At 34.6% G+C, this 19,870-nt stretch overlaps 1 protein-coding gene across 1 annotated transcript in view; it reads right to left on the bottom strand.

The window, feature by feature from the left end:
- LOC118269462 (putative polypeptide N-acetylgalactosaminyltransferase 9) overlaps positions 1-13,851 on the bottom strand; it is a 178,558-nt gene extending 164,707 nt beyond the window's left edge. Inside the window, exon 1 of the mRNA XM_050700341.1 lies at positions 13,554-13,851. The gene's annotated coding sequence lies outside the window, so the exon portion shown is untranslated. The remainder of the gene's footprint in view (positions 1-13,553) is intronic.
- Positions 13,852-19,870: the final 6,019 nt, after the last annotated feature.

The following is a 19,870-nucleotide window of genomic DNA, read 5'->3' as shown; positions in this document are numbered from 1 at the left end:
CACAGCTGGGGAGTTCATTTCACGACCTCTATTTGCTGTCAAGTATTTGTATGAACAACTTCATGGGTATAGCGTCCGAATACCCTGTTATTTTACTGGTACAAATAACGTTTTGGGGTAGCAAGGTTTGTAGGTAGATGTGTTAGTTTTAGTATGAGACCATTTTATCTGTTATCAATCTGATCGTAGATACTCTTCACTTCCATACCTAAGTTCAAAAATGATGATCATCATTAACCTTTTGGGGGCATTTTGGCTTTTTGTCTTTTGGTCTTTTGGGGGTTACAAATTAAAGGGTTGTTGGATAATCAGGGATTGGGAAGATTGGATAGGGGGATAATTGGGCCTCCAGTAACCTCACTTACACAACGCAAGCGTTGTTTCACCTTAGTTTATCTACTGTTGCAAATAAAAAAGAACCCAAAAGTATGTGTATTGTGCAAAACTAAGAGCAACATCTATTCCGGTGTTAAAATGAATGATTACGTCGTCCAATATGAAGAATAGATTTTGAATTCTGTTGAAGCTAGATTTTCCAGCTTCCCTTTCGCACCTGAATTTCAGATAATATGATAGATGGAATCTCCCGAGTATACAGAGCATGCACTTTTCATCTTTTGTATTTGCATTGTAAAAATAACCAAACTAACTCTCATATTCATAAATAAGTTTATCCTAAATAATAAAACTCAAACTAAACTTCTCAAGTTCTGTTCTTACACATAATTCAAGAATTAATAAATTCTTGAGTTATTAAAAAAACATTTTTATTCACACATCAGCTATGAAGGTGTGAAAAATGCACTGTAAGTATCTTTTCTATTTATCTACCAAAGACATAAACAAATAAATACACAAAATGAATTCGAAACAAAACTGCCACCTTTAAAAATATCATTCGCGAATAATATTCAACATTTCACGTGAATTTGTGATTCAAATGAGACTCGTGAATGGCACTGTTTAAATTTTTAATCCAATTGTTATTTAAGCCCAAGCTCGGCGCACTGAAGAGACAGAAATAGTTGAAAGTGATTATTATGTCTGGCTACTGAAATATTATATGCAACTCTAATACAAATTAATTAAGGTTTTAATTCATTTAATAACTGAGAGGGTTTTGTTCATTAACAGTCAAATGAATAGAAAATATTGAACAAATTGTTTTAATTTTATTGAAAAGAAGTGTTTTGTTTTCTTTATATGTATTGACGTCGACTCACTTTGACTGCAAACTGATGAACAAATCAAATGTGTACGGTAAAATAAAATTGGAAAAGCTCACTGCAAGAAGGTAAAAGACCATGTTATGCTAAGCAGATCACATTACTTACATTTAAGTAACTAAAGTCTATAAAACGATACAACTCAAATAATACACGAAACTAACGATTAAAAAGCAATCGAATCCTAACCGAAAATAAAACTAGAACAATTAAAGACTAGGTTTTTACGTCGACATGTTTAATCCAGGTATAATAAAATATGTATAGGGGAACGGACGGGGTCTATTCCCGGTCCGATCATTGACTGTCTAGAGAGTACGACTAATAATATTCTGAATCAATACCCAAGTTGCCTCTTTAGACGAGTGGTGAGTATTGAGGAAGGCTTCTCGACTTTATTTCTTGATAAAGATATTGAAAGTCTTTTTATTTTTTGAAATTATTTTCTGTAAAAGACAGGCGTGTTAAATTGTGTTTGTTTGAATGCATGGGACTAAGCACACCTACAAGTATATCACGTTGTTATAGGAAGTGAGGCAATTTTAATCCATCACCTTTGCAGTATTGAATTATGGCTACTCCTGTGTAATTTTTGAATGATCTCAAATTGTTGTTCCAGATAAAAACATGTTGTGTATGTGAAAATCTGTACCTGCAAATGCGCCCACGACATTAGAGAAAAGATAATCTAGATCTTACGTCTCTTAATGTAATTGGGCCTTCAAGGAGTAAATGGCATAATGCTATGTATGTATGTATGTACCAATATTGAACTGTATGACAGAATAATGGCTATCGCTGATGTTAGCATTAATTGCTACAGGAACAGAATTGATTACATCAATTAGGAAGCGTGCTTTCATCAATTATGTAGCTATAATAGAAATGTGATGACGAGCTTGATTTTGACTTAGATAAGACAGTGGAATGAGTAAGCGGATGAGTAATATTATGTTTTATGGTGTAAGCCGGTAAACGAAAAGACGAATCACCTGATGGTAAGCAATCGCCACCGCCCATGGACACCCGAAGCACCAGAGGCGTTACAAGTGCGTTGCCGGCCTTTTGGGGGTTAAGAATTATAGGGTTGTTTTGAAATCGGGGATTGGGAAGATTGGGATGGAGGATGATTGTGCCTCCGGTAAGCTCAATAAAATATAATTATGATGTAAAAATAAATAGGCAATAGTTATTGATATTTCAACCGATATACAGGGTTAAAGGGTAAGTCGACCTAAATCCTTTAAGACGTGATAGTTTACATCATTCCAGACTGATTTGACCATGGGACCCCATATCCCAAACTTAACCGTTTTCAAATTATCGGCATTTTAACTTTTTTGATAAAATTTCCCATTTTTTTGGCTATTTCTCCCTTGTTTTGTCTTTGGTGGCTAAATTTTGTTTTGTTTTTGCTTTTTTGTGTAGTAGATTAGTTGCTTTATTATTTAGAAAACTAAAACTGTAAATAACTGTACCAACTGAGTCGTAGCAGACGATCGAATGTTAAAAAAAGTAAATAAATTTGTGATAAGTTGTTTTTCTTTGTAAGATATTTTAAAAAAGTCTATGACAACTGTTCTGCAAATGTGCGTTAAAATATCTAAAATTCTTCAGCTTTCTGATAAGGTATAACATGATAGGGAATAATTTGAATTCTTTGCCAAAACATCGATGAAGTACTACAAGGTAGTAATAAGAATATCGATATTTAAGCTTCAAATTTAACTTGAGTCAGATAACAAAATAAAACAAACTGGTTCACTTCACTTCAGAAGGAGTGTCAGGGAGTGGCTTTTTTTTTGAGTGGAGAAAATCATCCAATGTCTTCTCCCACCTTGGGCGAGGCGAGAGGGAGTGTCAGACTCTTACTGACTAAAAACCACCCTGTTCCTTCTCCTGCTTTTCGAGCCGGAGCCCCGGTAAACCCGCTAGGTAGTCCGCAGCTCCGGATCAGGCATCAGCCCTACTGGGCCCCATCTGTGGTGGTCTGATGGCTCTTTGAGGCGCACACATAAAAATCCATAGGGGTCAGGTCTGAACTTCTAGCTGGCCACGGTACAGGTCCGCCTCTCCCGATCCACTTATTGGGATAATTAGTGTCCATTGCGGGCCTGCGGACGGCGAGCAAGGGTAGCTCACCGCCCGAACAGAACCAGACCCGTGCGTGCGACGCGTAGCGTTCCGCGCGCGCCTCAAAGAGCCATCAGACCACCACAGATGGAGCCCAGTAGGGCTGGTGCCTGATCCGGAGCTGCGGACTACCTAGCGGGTTTACCGGGGCTCCGGCTCGAAAAGCAGGAGAAGGAACAGGGTGGTTTTTAGTCAGTAAGAGTCTGACACTCCCTCTCGCCTCGCCCAAGGTGGGAGAAGACATTGGATGATTTTCTCCACTCAAAAAAAAGCCACTCCCTGACACTCCTTCTGAAGTGAAGTGAACCAGTTTGTTTTATTTTGTTATCTGACTCAAGTTAAATTTGAAGCTTAAATATCGATATTCTTATTACTACCTTGTAGTACTTCATCGATGTTTTGGCAAAGAATTCAAATTATTCCCTATCATGTTATACCTTATCAGAAAGCTGAAGAATTTTAGATATTTTAACGCACATTTGCAGAACAGTTGTCATAGACTTTTTTTAAAATATCTTACAAAGAAAAACAACTTATCACAAATTTATTTACTTTTTTTAACATTCGATCGTCTGCTACGACTCAGTTGGTACAGTTATTTACAGTTTTAGTTTTCTAAATAATAAAGCAACTAATCTAATACACAAAAAAGCAAAAACAAAACAAAATTTAGCCACCAAAGACAAAACAAGGGAGAAATAGCCAAAAAATGGGAAATTTTATCAAAAAAGTTAAAATGCCGATAATTTGAAAACGGTTAAGTTTGGGATATGGGGTCCCATGGTCAAATCAGTCAGGAATGATGTAAACTATCACGTCTTAAAGGATTTAGGTCGACTTACCCTTTAACCCTATATATCAACTATTCTACTGGAATATATAGGATATTCCAGTAGATTAGTTGATAAAAAGGGGGTAACTAACGTGGAATGTTTTTTTTTTTTTATTTCTGTTTTCCCACCTTTTGTGTGCACCGTTCGCGTTGTGTGTACCGTTTCCATCTTGGAAAAATGGCGCATTTACTTACTACAGAATTAAAATAGACACAATTTTTATACCTAGATTTTGTTGCTGGCAACTAGCTATGCTCTTGTTAGCTAGCTATGATTTTGTATAATTAAATAAAAAACAATCTACAGTTACAACTCAAAAGACCAGTGTCACTCCAGATTTGAATTGTAAATAATTCTAAGCGTATTCTCTTGTCCATTTTTATGGCTTGAATCCGACGGTGGCGTCAAACATCATGCAAATATTACGAGTTTAATGCATAAGTCTTGCTTGTTTAATGAACTATGTTAAAATATTTGTTTTTTCTGCATTGCTAACAGAACACTGGCTCCAGTCTGAGCTAGGAAATTGAAAACATTTCCGTATTTGTGGAATTCTATGAATTAATAATAAAGTAAAACTAAATAAAGTATATTTTTAACATAGAATAGACTTGGTATTGATTCATCATTGACATTTATATATCAATGCTCGAACTTAATTAACTAGTCAGATATTTTTAGAATAAATATTTAGCATATAAAAATAATAAATGTCACGTCGTTCTTGAATGATTCTTCCTTGCATTTAAATTAAATTGAATATGAATCCTCGTACGACAAAAGCGTTCAATGTTGAAAATGTACAGTTTAAAAAGGCTTTAAAAATCAATTATTAAATGAAACAGAGACGTCGGAGATTACGATTGGCTCATTCTGTCATTATCAATGCATAGTGGACATGTCCATCCGTGGCCGGCGGGCAGAGAACAAATTTTAAAATTTTAATAGCCCTTCCGATTCCGATGGGCTTAATTTCAATTTAAATTCATATTACCTTTTCGTTCAGCGATATGATTGAACACTAAAAACATAGGTGATTAATACTTAGGCATTGAATACCTTTGATTACAATTCGCTGTTAGATACAATATGACAATTACAAGGTTCCTAATGGACAAATCAAGCTACCTAAATATTTAATTAGAAGCGTCGACCGACCGGACTCCACGTTTGTTTTCGCATTTAACATAGGCGCTTTGTTAAACCGAAAACAAAGATAAGGGTATAATGTAAACGAATTCATTGTCATGAAAAACACGTGCAACAACGTATGCATTCAAACGTGGCAGTATGCATGAGAGCTTCTACAATTAGAAACTTGTAATTAAAATGCTGAATTAATACGTTGCACCTGGATACAATTTCCCTCGAATAGTCATGTTGCTGCAGAGCATATGTGGTTTCGTACGGAGCGAGGAGTGGGGTAGCTACGTGGACCGCATCCGACTAACAGTCCACAGTAAACTTAAAGAATTAATGACCAACACAATATAATTATGGCCGCGGCTGTACATGTACAGAGGAGCACTTAAATTCACAGTAAGTGCAGCTCGACTGTACGATTGCATTAAAGCACTTACCAACTTTATCCATTTCGTCTGTTGACACTACCACAGCGCTTTGGATTTAGTTGAAATTTAATTTTCTAATTTCTGTTTTATTATATCGCTGTTTCCCGTCCGTAGTTTGTGTTTGGCTTACGTTAATTAATTCGCAGCAGATATTCGCGTTCATTGTTTTGACAAGTTTTTTGTCAAGGGTGCTTTTGACGTACTTATACGATGTTAGCTAGTTATTTATAATTTGTTTAGAACAAAATTGGAGTCATAAAATTTAATATGTTTCGAGTTTTGATAGAACTAATTAATTTTACTTTATATTGAGTGATAAAATCTCCACGTTGAAAATTAATGTTTAAAATAAATTAGAGACGAGAAACAGATACTAACGAAGCTATAAAAGGGATCCTCCCATCTCAATCCTAATTTTAGGAAGGTGCCTAATGTCTTTATAGTTTTAGTGTGTTTCTGGAAACTTCTAAAGGTGCTACTTAGATCTAAGAAGCCTGCGAAGGAACTAACTTTACCAGCAATTAGATCAGGCTCGCAATGTGGTGTTAAAGTTTTTATTTCGTTACTTACCGTAAAGAAAAGTATCGCGAGCTAGAAACTACGAAGGTGGATTTTTTTGAGGGAACCAAATGGCTTTTACTAACTTCGCAATATATTGCTGAACAAAAAAACAAAGATAACATTATATTAAAAGGAGAAAAGTGACATTACAGTTACTGCCAAGCACATAAACTTTTTGTATTTTCCTTTTCCCTCGAGCTATTGAATCTTCGGTTTGTATGAGCAAAATCAGGAGCAATTCTTGTGCCTTTATATTTTTTTTTTTTAAATTGCTTTTATTTTAAAGTGGATTTACAGATATTACTACTATAAAGGATTTCTTCATAAATCATCATACAGACCTAAAAGTCAGGACTACCAATCCTAACGAAAATGTGCTAAGTATCATCCCGATGACAAAAAAAAGAACAAAAAAAGACGCAAATTCCTTAATTAAACCATTTACCTTTATTCAAGCAATTAATTCAATTAAACACACATTCATTTAGAACATATCTAATGCAACCAAATAGCCAGTTCAGTCGACCATTCATAAATCGACTCAAAATGGTGGTCCATTTTCAACGCGCTATTTCAGCCGGGAATCGCGAAACTGACCCAAATGCTATTTGGAATCGTGAATAATACGATTGGCGATATTATTTATTCAAGTGAAGGACCGACATGTATCATTACAGTAGGCACGTTGCGGTATCAACATTATCTTTAATAATTTAGTTGTGGAATTGAGCGATGGGTGGGCACGATGGTATTTTGTTTTGAGTTATGATATGGGTTGGAAGAGAAATTGGGATGTATCCTGGTTTGGGATAGATGAATGAAGATTTATTTTCGGTTTTTGCACTATGGAAGAAAGTGCATTTAGATGATTGGGTATTCGAAAAAGAAATGTTATAGTTTCAGAAGTGAACATGTTTTGATATTGAAGGAGATAGATGACAAAAAGGAAAAATTTAAGCTAAAAAAACAGTTACCATAAAGACATTATTAACAGATGTTGTCAAAACCACACAAGAAACTTCTATTCAATATGCTAGATAAACATGGCTACTAATGGTCCTATCAGTCTTATGATTACAGCTATCCAAACTATATTAGCAAGCGGTCTATTGGTCTACAAACTTTACGTTAAGCTAACATCTCTCATAAATCACACAAACACAAAACCCTCATTGAAATGGAGATCCAAATAAACATTATACCAATTCCAAGAACTTTCCCGAATTGAGGTTCAAATGACATGAGTGCTTTAGACAAAGGACCTATTTCAGTTCAACAAATCAACGAAACGTTTTCTCATTACATTTACATTCTATTATAAAGATTTCTCGAAGCTTCGAAAAAAATTCTAGATAAGTGCTGCATTCTCTAAAATGCTCTGCCGTTCTAAAGTGCTTGTAAGCCTGTGCTAATACTTCGATAATGTTATTAAAACTGTAGGAAATTGGAATATATTTAAAGGAATACTGGGAGCCAGATGTTTTTAAAGGATATTTGAATTGCACCTCATTGTATTTCCTATGGCTTATAATATTGAATGTGACATTGATAAAACAGTTAACACTCAATTTTGATTAATATTTACAGAGAGTTTTTTATAGATATATAAAAACAATGTATACGGTCCTAGTGTAAGTGTCATGTTCGTGAACGTTCCAAATTATTATTTTTTTTCCTTAAGGTTTTCGATCTCTTTGACTGAATATTGGTGTAACATTGTACTCACATAATTAAACCAACGAAACAATGTAAAAATTGTATTGTAAACCTGATTACAAAGAGTAACTTAAGGAGTTTCTTGCTCGTTCTTCTCCATAGGAATATTCACTTTTTGAACGAGCAAATAACTTCATTAGAGGATTTACCGTCAGACAGACTTTTTATTATTATTATAATATTTGTATTGACGTTCAAAATTGCCTTCCTGGTCGATTTGAAATAAATAATTTTGACTTTGACTTTATAGAAATGCATTAACTAGAATGATTCATAAAATATATTTTAAAAATCAAACTTAGTCAAATACAAAACTAAGAGAAATAGATTGGTCCCAATAAAAGTCCTTGGGCAAACCAACCAAAATACACAAATGCAATGGATCAAAGTGAGCTCGTTGGCACGCCAGACGTACAAACCGAATCGTAGCGTCCAGTTTATTACACCGCTTTACTTATTCATCAGCTATGCAAATGAAAGGCAAATAAAGAGAGAAATGACCATCCCCGTATAACGTACGCGTTGGTTTTATCTCGAAAACGATCAAACATTACGATCCCATTTCACACGACGTATTTCCATATGTGCTATAAATAATGCCGTTTTACCTTCCATTCAAATAAAGGGCTTCCATGGAAACGTTATTTTTTAGTGAAATCGCTGGATGTGGTCCGTTTGTCTGGTGGGCCTTTTTCGAAATTTTATATCAATCGGTAAAGTTTTGAAACGTTTGCGTTAGTAGGTAGGTACTGTAGCACAAAATATTTTTTGTTATTGTTATATAGGCCTTCTATTTTGATATTTTATTGTTTTGTAGATACACGAGTTGCCATGATAAATTGAATCGTAAAACTGGATGATTCGATATAAATATTCAGTGTGAAAATCATCATAAATATTTTCGGGCGTTTGAGCCATCTCATATAAATATTATCTGATTGTTAGTTTTCAATCCATGTCTTACAATTTTAAAATAATTCTAGTTGTTGGCGAAGAGGATTCTTCGCTAACCAGAACCACAAACAAGAAATGGCGTAACGCACGCAATAAGTTCAGAAACAGAACAACAACAGCTGTAAAACAGATATTTCCCCAACAATAAATAAAATGAAAACCCATATTTATTAATCGCATGAAAGGTATAAATAACGCATTGCATAAATTAATACTTCCTGAATGGAATGCACGTCCATTAAGAGCGGAAGATAAAAGTGTTCAAATATTAATTAACGCGTAAAATGAACGTCATTTCATTGTAAACGGACGCGCTATTTCTCCCTTAGAACACAAATGGATTTATATTTATGATAATTTAAAAAGAAAAAAAGAAAACAAACTTAATGGTATTGGTAATTCGGATAAATCCAGAGATTGTCGCATCTAGAAAATCGGATAAACTAAAATAAGTTCCTAAACCCAAACATGTGAGCATAAGTACAAAAACAGAAAGCCCTGAGGCGGCACAAGGGGTTTCCACGTGCCGAAACCCCGCTGAGATATAGGAAAGGAACGCGAACATAACAATAATTTGAGGCCCATTATACTAACACAAGCCAAACTAGAGGGATGTTTTGCCAACTTTTTATGCGCGCCGCCTTCGACTAAAGCCTAAGTACGTACGATTTTACGGGGGAACGCATTATGCCCACGGAGTTGTGAGCAGAATACATAATAACGTAATTAATGACGGCCGAAACATCGGGCCGAACACGTCCGACCTGCATGCAAAAACCCTTTGGAGGAGGCCGAGCGACGTATTATTTATTACTAGAGGCAAGAAACGAAATTTTAGGCGTAAACAAGACTGTGGAATATCGGTTGCGGTGAAAATTTCGGCCAGCAAGCGGCCGGGATACTCCGAGTGTAAATTGTTAATTAAAAACCTTTAGGTATTATGATGTCAATTTGCTGTTTGGTAATATTGGTATATTTAGATCCACAGAAATAGGTAACTAATGGAAATTTTCTTTGATATTTTTATTATTTCCTGTGAATAATAACTAACTACTTTGATTGCAGTCCATTATGTTGAGTAACCAACATAGAAAGTCATTTTATTATACTGTTCATGTTAATGTAGAACCCTAATCACTTTTTATCTGAATAGTTATGCAAGTTTATCGATTTTCTAAGATAAAAACCAGAGACTGCTCAGCTGCCAAAGTGCCAACCCTTATATTCTTATCGATTTATGCTTAGTTAATAACAGTTATAATACGTGGATAAAAATATTTATGCTCGCCCGCGTGAACCTCTATAACATACAAAAATGCTAAAATAACTCTCGTTAAGATCCTATTCAAAAAATGTCGGAAGGGATCCCATTATTCAAATGAACGCCTATTATTTTCCTTATAGCAATATCATCTTACCTATTGATGCGTTTGGAAAAGCTGTAGGCGTTACAGAGCTCAACCACGTTTAAGATATAAATCCGTGTTACTTTTAAAGTAAAAGCAATTGTTCGTAATGCAAAGTAATTACTGATTTAAATACTATTTTTACGAAGACACTGTGACCTTTTAAGCTGCAGCGTAGGCAGGCAATATCAATACATTAAGTAAAACCAAAGTAAACACATTTTAAAGTTCAACAACGTTCAACAGAAACGTATTAAACTCACTAAGTGTCGTTTTTCCTGCCTTGGTAAGGGTGAGAGGCAGTGTCAGACTCTTACTGACTACCTATAACTACCCTGTTTCTACTCCTGCTTTTCGAGCCAGAACCCCGGTAAACCCGCTGACCCACCGTCCACAGCTCTTGCTTACATACTTGCCATTCATTTGTGTTGAAAATGATCTAAACTTTAGACCTCAAGGAAATAAGCCACTAGAGCCAGAGACAAAATATGTGAACATTCTACCGTAATACGTGAACAGAATTCGAGGGGTAAATAAATACAGAAGAGAGATGAAAAGATAACCAGAATATATTATAGTATCTGCTTATGTACCTCTCTTCTGTATCTATTCACCCCTCACTATGCACCCCGTTTTATACAGTGTTAAATTAATTGTAATCTAAAACAAAATTCTAGGTACATTTTTGTTCAACAATCCATCCCAAATTATATTCATAAGCTTATACATTATACAATCCGTCATAATCATATTATTAGTTAGTGCAGCTCTGCATGGACGACCACAGAATTAGTGGGGGGGTTTAACCGCTCGAACGTCAATACAACGTGTAATGAACCAACCTAATTAGTGCTAATATAAGCCAACGCTCGTTTGTGGCGAAATTTATGGAAGAAACATATGTTTGGTAAAAGAAAAATATTTATTTTTGTGTCTTTTCTATTATTATAGTCTATTATGTTACCGAAGGTTTATTGTTTGGGTTGGAAAAGTCCAATATTATAAGCTAAAATAGTTAGTCTCGTTGACGCAAAAGCTAGCTCGGGATCTTCTAGTTAGTAGGGACATTTTTGAAGTTTTATGCATGATATAATAATATGAACGCATTGTATATCTGTAGTTATAAGCACTTCGTTACAGAAACGCTCTTATTTCTAAACCAGTTCTATTTATATCACCTATCTACGAAATTACTACAATCTTGTAAAAAAATCTACATAACAATATTTTTATAATGACGGAAAAAGCGATTCCAATCAAAACCACCACAGCTGTTACATCGTATTAAAATTCCCATCCCCCAATTAGAACCATTTTGATAACGAATCGAGTCGATTACAAATTGATGTCAAACTTTTCAATACTCATACTTTATCATAACAACCATGACTTCGATTATAACGTGGCACGACTTAAATATACAGTGTGCTTTAAAAATACAAATTGAATACTTTTGGTATCCTATAATACAGTTCAAATCAGGATTCGTCTTTTTACTAGTGATTTTTTTATGAAATAACTAGGGCAAGAGCAAACGAGCAGACAGGTCACCTGCGCAAGCAAACAGCGCCGCCCATGGACACCCGCAACACCAGAGGAGTCACAGGTGCGTTGCCGGTCTTTCAAGAAAGAATACGCTGTTTTCTTGAAGGCCGGACCGGCGGACGTCTGACAAGGATCGTGATCATCATACAATACATGACAACCCCAACACACCTCTGCAAGGAAAAAGCATGATACCACGGTCTCCGCGAAAAACCGCCATGAACCAATAGTTACTTGCGTTGTGTTTCGCCATGTGAGTGAAGTTACCGAAGGCTCAATTCTTCCCCTCCCCAATCAAATCCCTTAATACTTTGATCCTTAACCCCAAAACAGCCGGCAACACACTTGTGACTCCTCTGATGTTACGGGTGTTCAAAAGCGGCGCCCATTGCTTACACTAAGGATAATGCGTCTTCTTGTTTAATTAACTAGTTTAGGATAGTAATTAAGTACGATATCCGATAAAAAAAAGATAAATCCACCATCTTCTTCGCAAGACGCGCACGAACTATAGTTACTATTGTTCAGTTCTAGATTAGTTACTTTTAAAACCAACCAGACAGACAAACATGTATTTTTCTTCACTTACCTTCAAGTATTTAATCAAATTGATGGGATCACGTTTGATCAAATGACAGTTACGATAAATCGATAGCCAGATCGAGGTCTGGCTAGCAATAGTTTTTATCTAGACTAGATCTATTCTCTAATCCATTACGACCACATTACCCGTAAAACACACTTTAAACAAAATAGTTACTTACATGAAGAAATCATCTGCCATGGAAAACAACACGCAAAAAAAATGTACTACGTAAGAAATGTGGGTTATAAAGGATTACGTTTTATTTTCATCAAATCAAAATTAACCCGTCAGGTATAAAATTAAACCGCGTTTTTGTTATGTATTTTTCTTTTGGATTAACATAGTTAAAAGAAACGTTCATTTACGTTTGAAAAAAAAAATACACGTGTTTTCTTCAAACAGACTTCAATTAAAGATGTAGGTACCGTTTAAACAAGCAAACGCATAAACCAGAGCTAAAGGAAATCAGAATCGTATTACAATCTACACAATGTTCAATTTCCCTCAAAAGTACATTATACTAGGTGTCAACATTTTTAAATGGACTCTTAGCAATAAACAACACTTAAAAATAATAGTGTAAGCCATAAGAATGATGGAGTGACCGATACCAGAACGGGTAGCGACCTAATTCTTTAAGTGATTACTACTGATGCGAAAAGACATGCAATTCATACTTGATATTTACCTACCGACATACTATTTGTTTTATTTCAAAAAGGTATGACCTTTTTGCTACCGAGATCTTTTTAAAGCAAAATAAACTTTATTGTCTTCGCATTTCTTGTAAAATGTACCAAAGAGCCCGCGAAGTTCGTCTATCTAATGATTTCTAGTTTGACAAAAATATGTTTGAGTTATTGAAAAGTCAATATTTTGAAAGGAATATTTCGTATTTTTACTGCAGATTTAGTCATATTTTAAGTATAAAACGATGTAAAATTATTTGTTTACTTACCCTCAGAGCGTGTTTACGAAACAGATGCAGCGCCGTTTACGAAATGCAATGTTTTAATGCTTACCTTTAAAATCTTCTAATAACGGTACTCTGCAACCAAAAATTCCTTCACCAACTTCGTTCCAAAGAAAAGTTTGTACTAGTCCAACACACTATCACTACACAGAAGTTTTGAATTTATTATTTACAACGCAAGACCAACATAAACACGTTACTCAAACTAACCTAACATAACACACTTAAAAATAAAATTATCACTTCACAGTTATAGGAAAACTAAAATAAAAACTTCGAACACTATTTTTTGTGAAGAAATATCGTCGAATATTTATATTTTTGGACGAAAATAATTGAAAACAGAGTCGCTCCTGCGGGATTGTTGTCAAAACTGTCATTTGTTCGACGCCATGGTTATGACGCATGCGCGGTGGGTAGTTTTGTATTGCGCAAGGCGGTATCTAGTCGGCTAAGATTAGGGTGAAGATTAGAAACTTTTTGGTTATATCCAAGAGTGTTTTGCGACCTCTTTTGTGTATTGTTATGGTACTTGATGTTTTATTAAGAAGTTTTGTTGCGAATTCCATTGTACCTACTTAAGAGAAAAATTGTAATTTTTGGAACTTCACTTGAAAATTATTTATACTTACCTACATACAAAAATAGGTTTGGTGTGAATAATAAGGAAGTGTATTGGTATAGTGTTACGAGATCGATGAACACGGAGGAAGCCAAATAAGTATGCGTATAAGGACAGGTGTATTTATAAAACTTATAGGTAACATTAGGTAATATAAAATGAGTGCTACTTATTTGGTGTGTTATGCCTGTATTACGAGAATACCATACCTACATAGATATTATGTCTTTGCATAATTTATTTTTACCTTTATTCTTGTTTTTTAACATTAATATCTCATAATAAGTGATGAGTATGGCCTTAGCCGCTAAGGAAATCCTTACTAAATAAATAAAAAAGTGTAGTTACTAAACGTTTTGAATATTAAAATCCTATATATTAATATGTTGTCTAGTTTCATATCACATTCAAGAGAACATTGGTACTTTCGTTCAAACTTGTATTTAGAAATTATAAGCTACGTTTCCCCACAATGTTTTCCTTCATCGTTTATAAGAGGTATCTAAATAATCTTAGATAGTACATATGTATAACACGGAAAAGTCACATTGGTATTTGCCATTGGCAGGTTTCGAACCCGCACCTTCGTACATGAGAAGCGGGCGTCTTAAACCTCCGAGCCACCACGACCACCTACGAGCATGATACAAGAAGACAATTTTAAACCAACCCTCATAATTATCCCATTTTTATAATTAGAAAAGAAGGCACATTAAACAAAGATCTAATTACAAAAATTAGCAGCTCCTTAACGGTAACCACGGACCTTAAACCATATAACTCCAGTGACTTATGACAAAACTTGGATGAGGCATTAAACAAAACGTTCATGTTCGACCAAGCTTAACTGTCTAAAGTTTAATTAAATTTGGGAAAAAAACTCCCCCCTTTAGTACCTACTTACTGATAGACTATCAAGATAACATTCAAGTAGATTAATACTTTTGTTAAACTACATTTAGACTTTATTGAGGTCATTTGAAAAATACTTTCTTTTTTATTTTCTTGTATAATTCTATACATTTACGATTTTATTTTTTATTTGAAGTAGTAAAATGCATTATTTTAATAACAAATATCAGTTTATCAGTATTGTTTCTTGTTTGAGAATTTGTGGGTGTCATTCTTAAAATTTAAATCTGTTTTAGATAGCCCATCCGAATAATGCTTAAAATCTACTATTATCTGTACCCTTAGTACAAGTTTTTCTTAACTTTAAAGTAATCGAAACGAGAAGCGCGTTCGGGGTTCTATTAGCCAGACTCTTTTTTAATAAATCAACCAATCCAATGAGTTTGTACAACTTTGTTTAACGAATCAAACCGAGACCGCGTCTGATTGGTTGGTTCATTTGTATCATCCAATCAGTGCGCCGAATGCGCTCTCGTTTCGTAGTGCGCTCTCGTACTGAACTGAAGACGTTACACTTGGCGAGCAAACTTGTAACTACACGATATTTAACACAGTTACAACTGAATTAGAAAATAGTTATATTTTCTTTTTATTCTTTTATTAGAAAATATAACTTTATTACCAAAACAAACGGGCAAAGTCAGGCACTCCGCTCGTACTATTGCCTATAACAAGAACGGGTCATGAACTTTATATCGACAACCATAGTTATAAAACAACATTGTATTCCAAATCACCTGATTGAATGAACAGTACATCAAAGTATAAATAGAATTTCCGTGACTACAACTCGCGATAGAATACAAATCGCTTATATTTGGACCCTGAAAATATCATAAACGTAAAAGAAAGGCGTATCGTGAGCCAAACGACTCTTTCTGTCATAAACGGTGACACTAGCTAAACTACAATACGACCAAGTTCGAAAACCAATGTATAACGTGAGCTCTAGCTCATTGTGTAAACACCCCTTAAACATCTGTAAAAGATAATCTAGAGAGGGGTGTTAGAGGTCTGGTTAAAATGGTGGTTTTACTGGCAGGTTCGTTTTTTCCTATTTTTTTTAGAAAAAACTGGTGAGCATTAAACATATGCTATCAGTTCATGTTAGCGTGACCGTAGCGTGCTTTAAAGCGACATACTTACATGCAATTGTTATTAAGAGGAGAGAATGCATTAAATTATTTTGCTTAGAAACAATTAGGCCTATTTAACTGCCTAACCTATTTAACTTCGAACGAATTCAAGGAATTTCATTACGTTTCAGTAATTGCGTGAAGTATTTTTATGGACCATTATTTTAATGGCTGCGAATTCTTTTCTTTGATTTATTGTTTAAATTGCTAATTACATATTATATAGATTTAAACAATTGGAGTTTCGATTCCTTAAATCGATCTCCTTAAACGTAAAATAAATTCGCACTAATAACTCAGATTAATAATGTTTATGATACTTAACCAGAATTCAGTACCCTTAGTACAAGTTTGCTTTACGTTGAACGAAAACGAACGTGAAAGCGTTCGGTGCTCTGATTGACCTGCTCCAGTGAACTAACCAATCAGAGGGCTAAATACGGTAACGTAACTTTCGTTACACTTTATAGAAACTTGTACTAAGCCGTCTACTTTCGTAGACTGTTCGAGATATTATCCTCTCTAAAAGCACGCCATTGAACTCTGATCTTGATCTCATCATCGTCTTATCTCTTGGTACATGTTTCCTTTTACTCTTTTAGCTACAGTTAAACAAACGTACGTAAATATGTATTACAAATCGGATGTATGTATGTATGGTAGTCGTACTTATATGTATATACGTATATGTATAGATTATTAAACACATACCAATATAGTGTCTAACAATAACAGGACCGCCTACACAAATTGATCAGCTTCTTAATTGGACACAGAAACTAAAACAACAATAGATATTGGTGCTAACAAAAACAATCGAATAAACACACAATAGGAATATTAAAGAACCCACTAGAAATTGTCAATGCGTTCTCAAAATAGCCCTTATTGCAACGTGGCGTGAGTAAAAATATCGAGTGAAAATCAATAAGCAAATGCCGTCCACAGTTCTTACGTTTGGTGCTGTGTTTGGTCTTAACATTTGTAATCTGCCAATCGTTTTGCAATTTGCAAATAAATACTTCTTTCATGTTTTCATAACACTTGTTGTTGAGTGTTACGCAGTTGAGCTGAGCTTCATTGATGGACAGACTGACAGATTATGATTTATTGACATTTCAAAAGTACCTACTTATGATTTAATTGGAATAAATGCTTTGACTTTTTTATAAGGATTTTCGATTTTACAAGTGTCTTGAAACTTGAATAGTTTAGGTAATAACTAGGCGCATTAGCTACATAACAGTAAGGGGGTTTCCACCAGAGATGTGCGATGTGTGTGATACTACGTTGCTGTGGATGGGTTTGGCCAATCTTATTCATTGGTACACATAGCTTAACACTGGTGGAAACGGACTCAGCTAGGCTATGTTTTTTTATGGATATGGATGTGTGCTATTGTTGGCTTTCTTACTATCGATAGTCGATACGTCGGATACTCGGGTTGCGCATCTACCTCTCACAGCAACTTTGCGTTACTATTGCGATACTGTTTTGTTCAAATTGAAACAATAAATATAACGTGGACAGCTATTACGTTAGTACTTTGAACTTTACATTAGATAATTCGGTTACATTGACAACAAAATTCTCCACCTTTTTGTTCTTTTTAGGTCCTAGTCAATTCAGTACAACTTTATCAACGCAAACGCACCCCAATAAATCACCAGCCAATCACGTCAACCATCTCGTTCCCTTCAATCAACGTCTGCATTTATTGACTTAAAGCGGCTGTCAGCGATGTCAGATCCTTTTCCCTTCATTTCGTTGATCTTCTCAATGACCTTGCTTTTATTCGCTTAAAGCGCTTTTATTTCATCGTCCCCGATCGGGTTGAAGTGTGTTACGTTCATTTGTTTAATCAACGGTCACTTATTTGATCAATTGTCCTATTCCGTCGTATTGTTGGCATTTGATGGGTTTTTGGGTTTTCCTTTTATTAATATATAAATGGCATTTAATTGTATTTTTTGGTTTTGTAAGTACTTTCATACTTTGATGAATATTATCTTCTTTAAGTAATTTTAAAAGTTTGATTTATTTAGTATACGTTTTATAATAATTATCATGAGACATACAAAATTAACTAAACATCACGGTTTAATCACGTACATTAATGGAAAAAACCTCCACTAGTTTCGAGCCACAGTGGGACTCTTCATCATAAGCAGCATATGCTGCGCGACGTGTGCGATTTCTTAGGTTTCGAATCGTTGACTTTTCAGCTGGTCGAGTGGTTATAGTTTTCTATTGGCAGTCAAAGACTTAATGGAAAAAACCTCCACTAGTTTCGAGCCACAGTGGGACTTTCATTATGAGCAGCGTAGGCTGCGCGATTATGCAATTTTTAGGTATCGAGTCGTAGTATCCATGTGTTTCTAAATTAGGGGATTTACACCAATACAATGGAACTAAAAAGTATTTAAAAAGGGCCTATGTTTCTGCTAAATCCAAAACATTATTTTATTGTTATCGATACTAGGTAGTTATAATAAGTTGTACATATTTATTTATTACTTATTTATGTTATTATTTCCTTTAATTAAATAAACTACAGTAAAAAAAAATCATTAACTTTTTAATAAATGGTATCCTTGAATGTACCAAATATATTGATTGCCACACATATCATAATCACATATTTATTCATGAAAGGGGCTCGTTACGCTTTGCTCTTTAGTTAACATCTAACTGACTCTTAGGTTGAGGTCAACACAGGTTAGGTTATCTTAGTAACTACGTACATGTACAGTCGACCAAATTAAAAGGTTATGTATAGCCATGAACATTGAGATTATGCTGTTTGAATTAGTATTTTAGTTCTCGGGACACAAGGTTGAAAATTGCAAATAATAATTTTACAAATTTCGTCTTTGTGTTTGTTTTGGCTAATCTCTGAAATAGCTGGACCGATTTTAACATGACTTTTTAGGGGCAGGTACATTAAATGTACTAAAAAGTAACTTAGGCTACTTTTATTAGTCACAAAGTCCATTATCCACATTAGCAAAGCCGCGATCATAAACTAGTCTTTTAATATAAAAAACAACAAATTGAAATTACACTAACAATACACTAAGATTTTTAGTTTTCATTCCGCTTATAAAAACTAAAACAAAAATCTTAATGAATTGTTAGTGTAGCATGGATTTCCGCAAAGTAACGCCTTACTCTATTGAAATTAATTTAGTCTTATTTGACTTACACTGTACATGTTACCTTTTGGGCTTTTGTACAGAGGATACAAGAGTATGTGATGTAACTACAATAGATTAACCTTTAGAATGCCGCCGCCATGCAAGTCTACGCAATTGATGGCGCCAAACATCTGTAAGGACGCGTTTAATTGATCGAGTGTTTTATGCGAGATGTTTATTGGTGATTGTCTTCTCATTACCGTTGGTAATAGTTACAATACATATTTAAAGTTTAGTGAAAATTAAACAAATAGTATAGAATATTGAGTAGGTATCATTCTTTGATGAAAATGTTTGGTGACGTGTGTAAAAATTTTATATAAAGTGCTGAAATATCGGAACACGTTTGTCGACGGACCTGCAGCTCCTCTAGTGTTGAGCGAAGCTGATGGCTTACCACCAAGTGATCCATCTGCTCGTTTGACTCCAATTTTATAAAAAAATGTAATAAGCGTCTGCTCAAATTCAAATCAATTTTAACTCATAATAATACGACAGA

The sequence above is a fragment of the Spodoptera frugiperda genome, chromosome 2 (genome assembly GCF_023101765.2).
Source record: "Spodoptera frugiperda isolate SF20-4 chromosome 2, AGI-APGP_CSIRO_Sfru_2.0, whole genome shotgun sequence".
In the NCBI taxonomy this organism is placed as follows: Eukaryota; Metazoa; Arthropoda; class Insecta; order Lepidoptera; family Noctuidae; genus Spodoptera; species Spodoptera frugiperda.
Note: the sequence above shows the minus strand (reverse complement) of the source record. Positions and strands in the feature narration are given on the sequence as shown.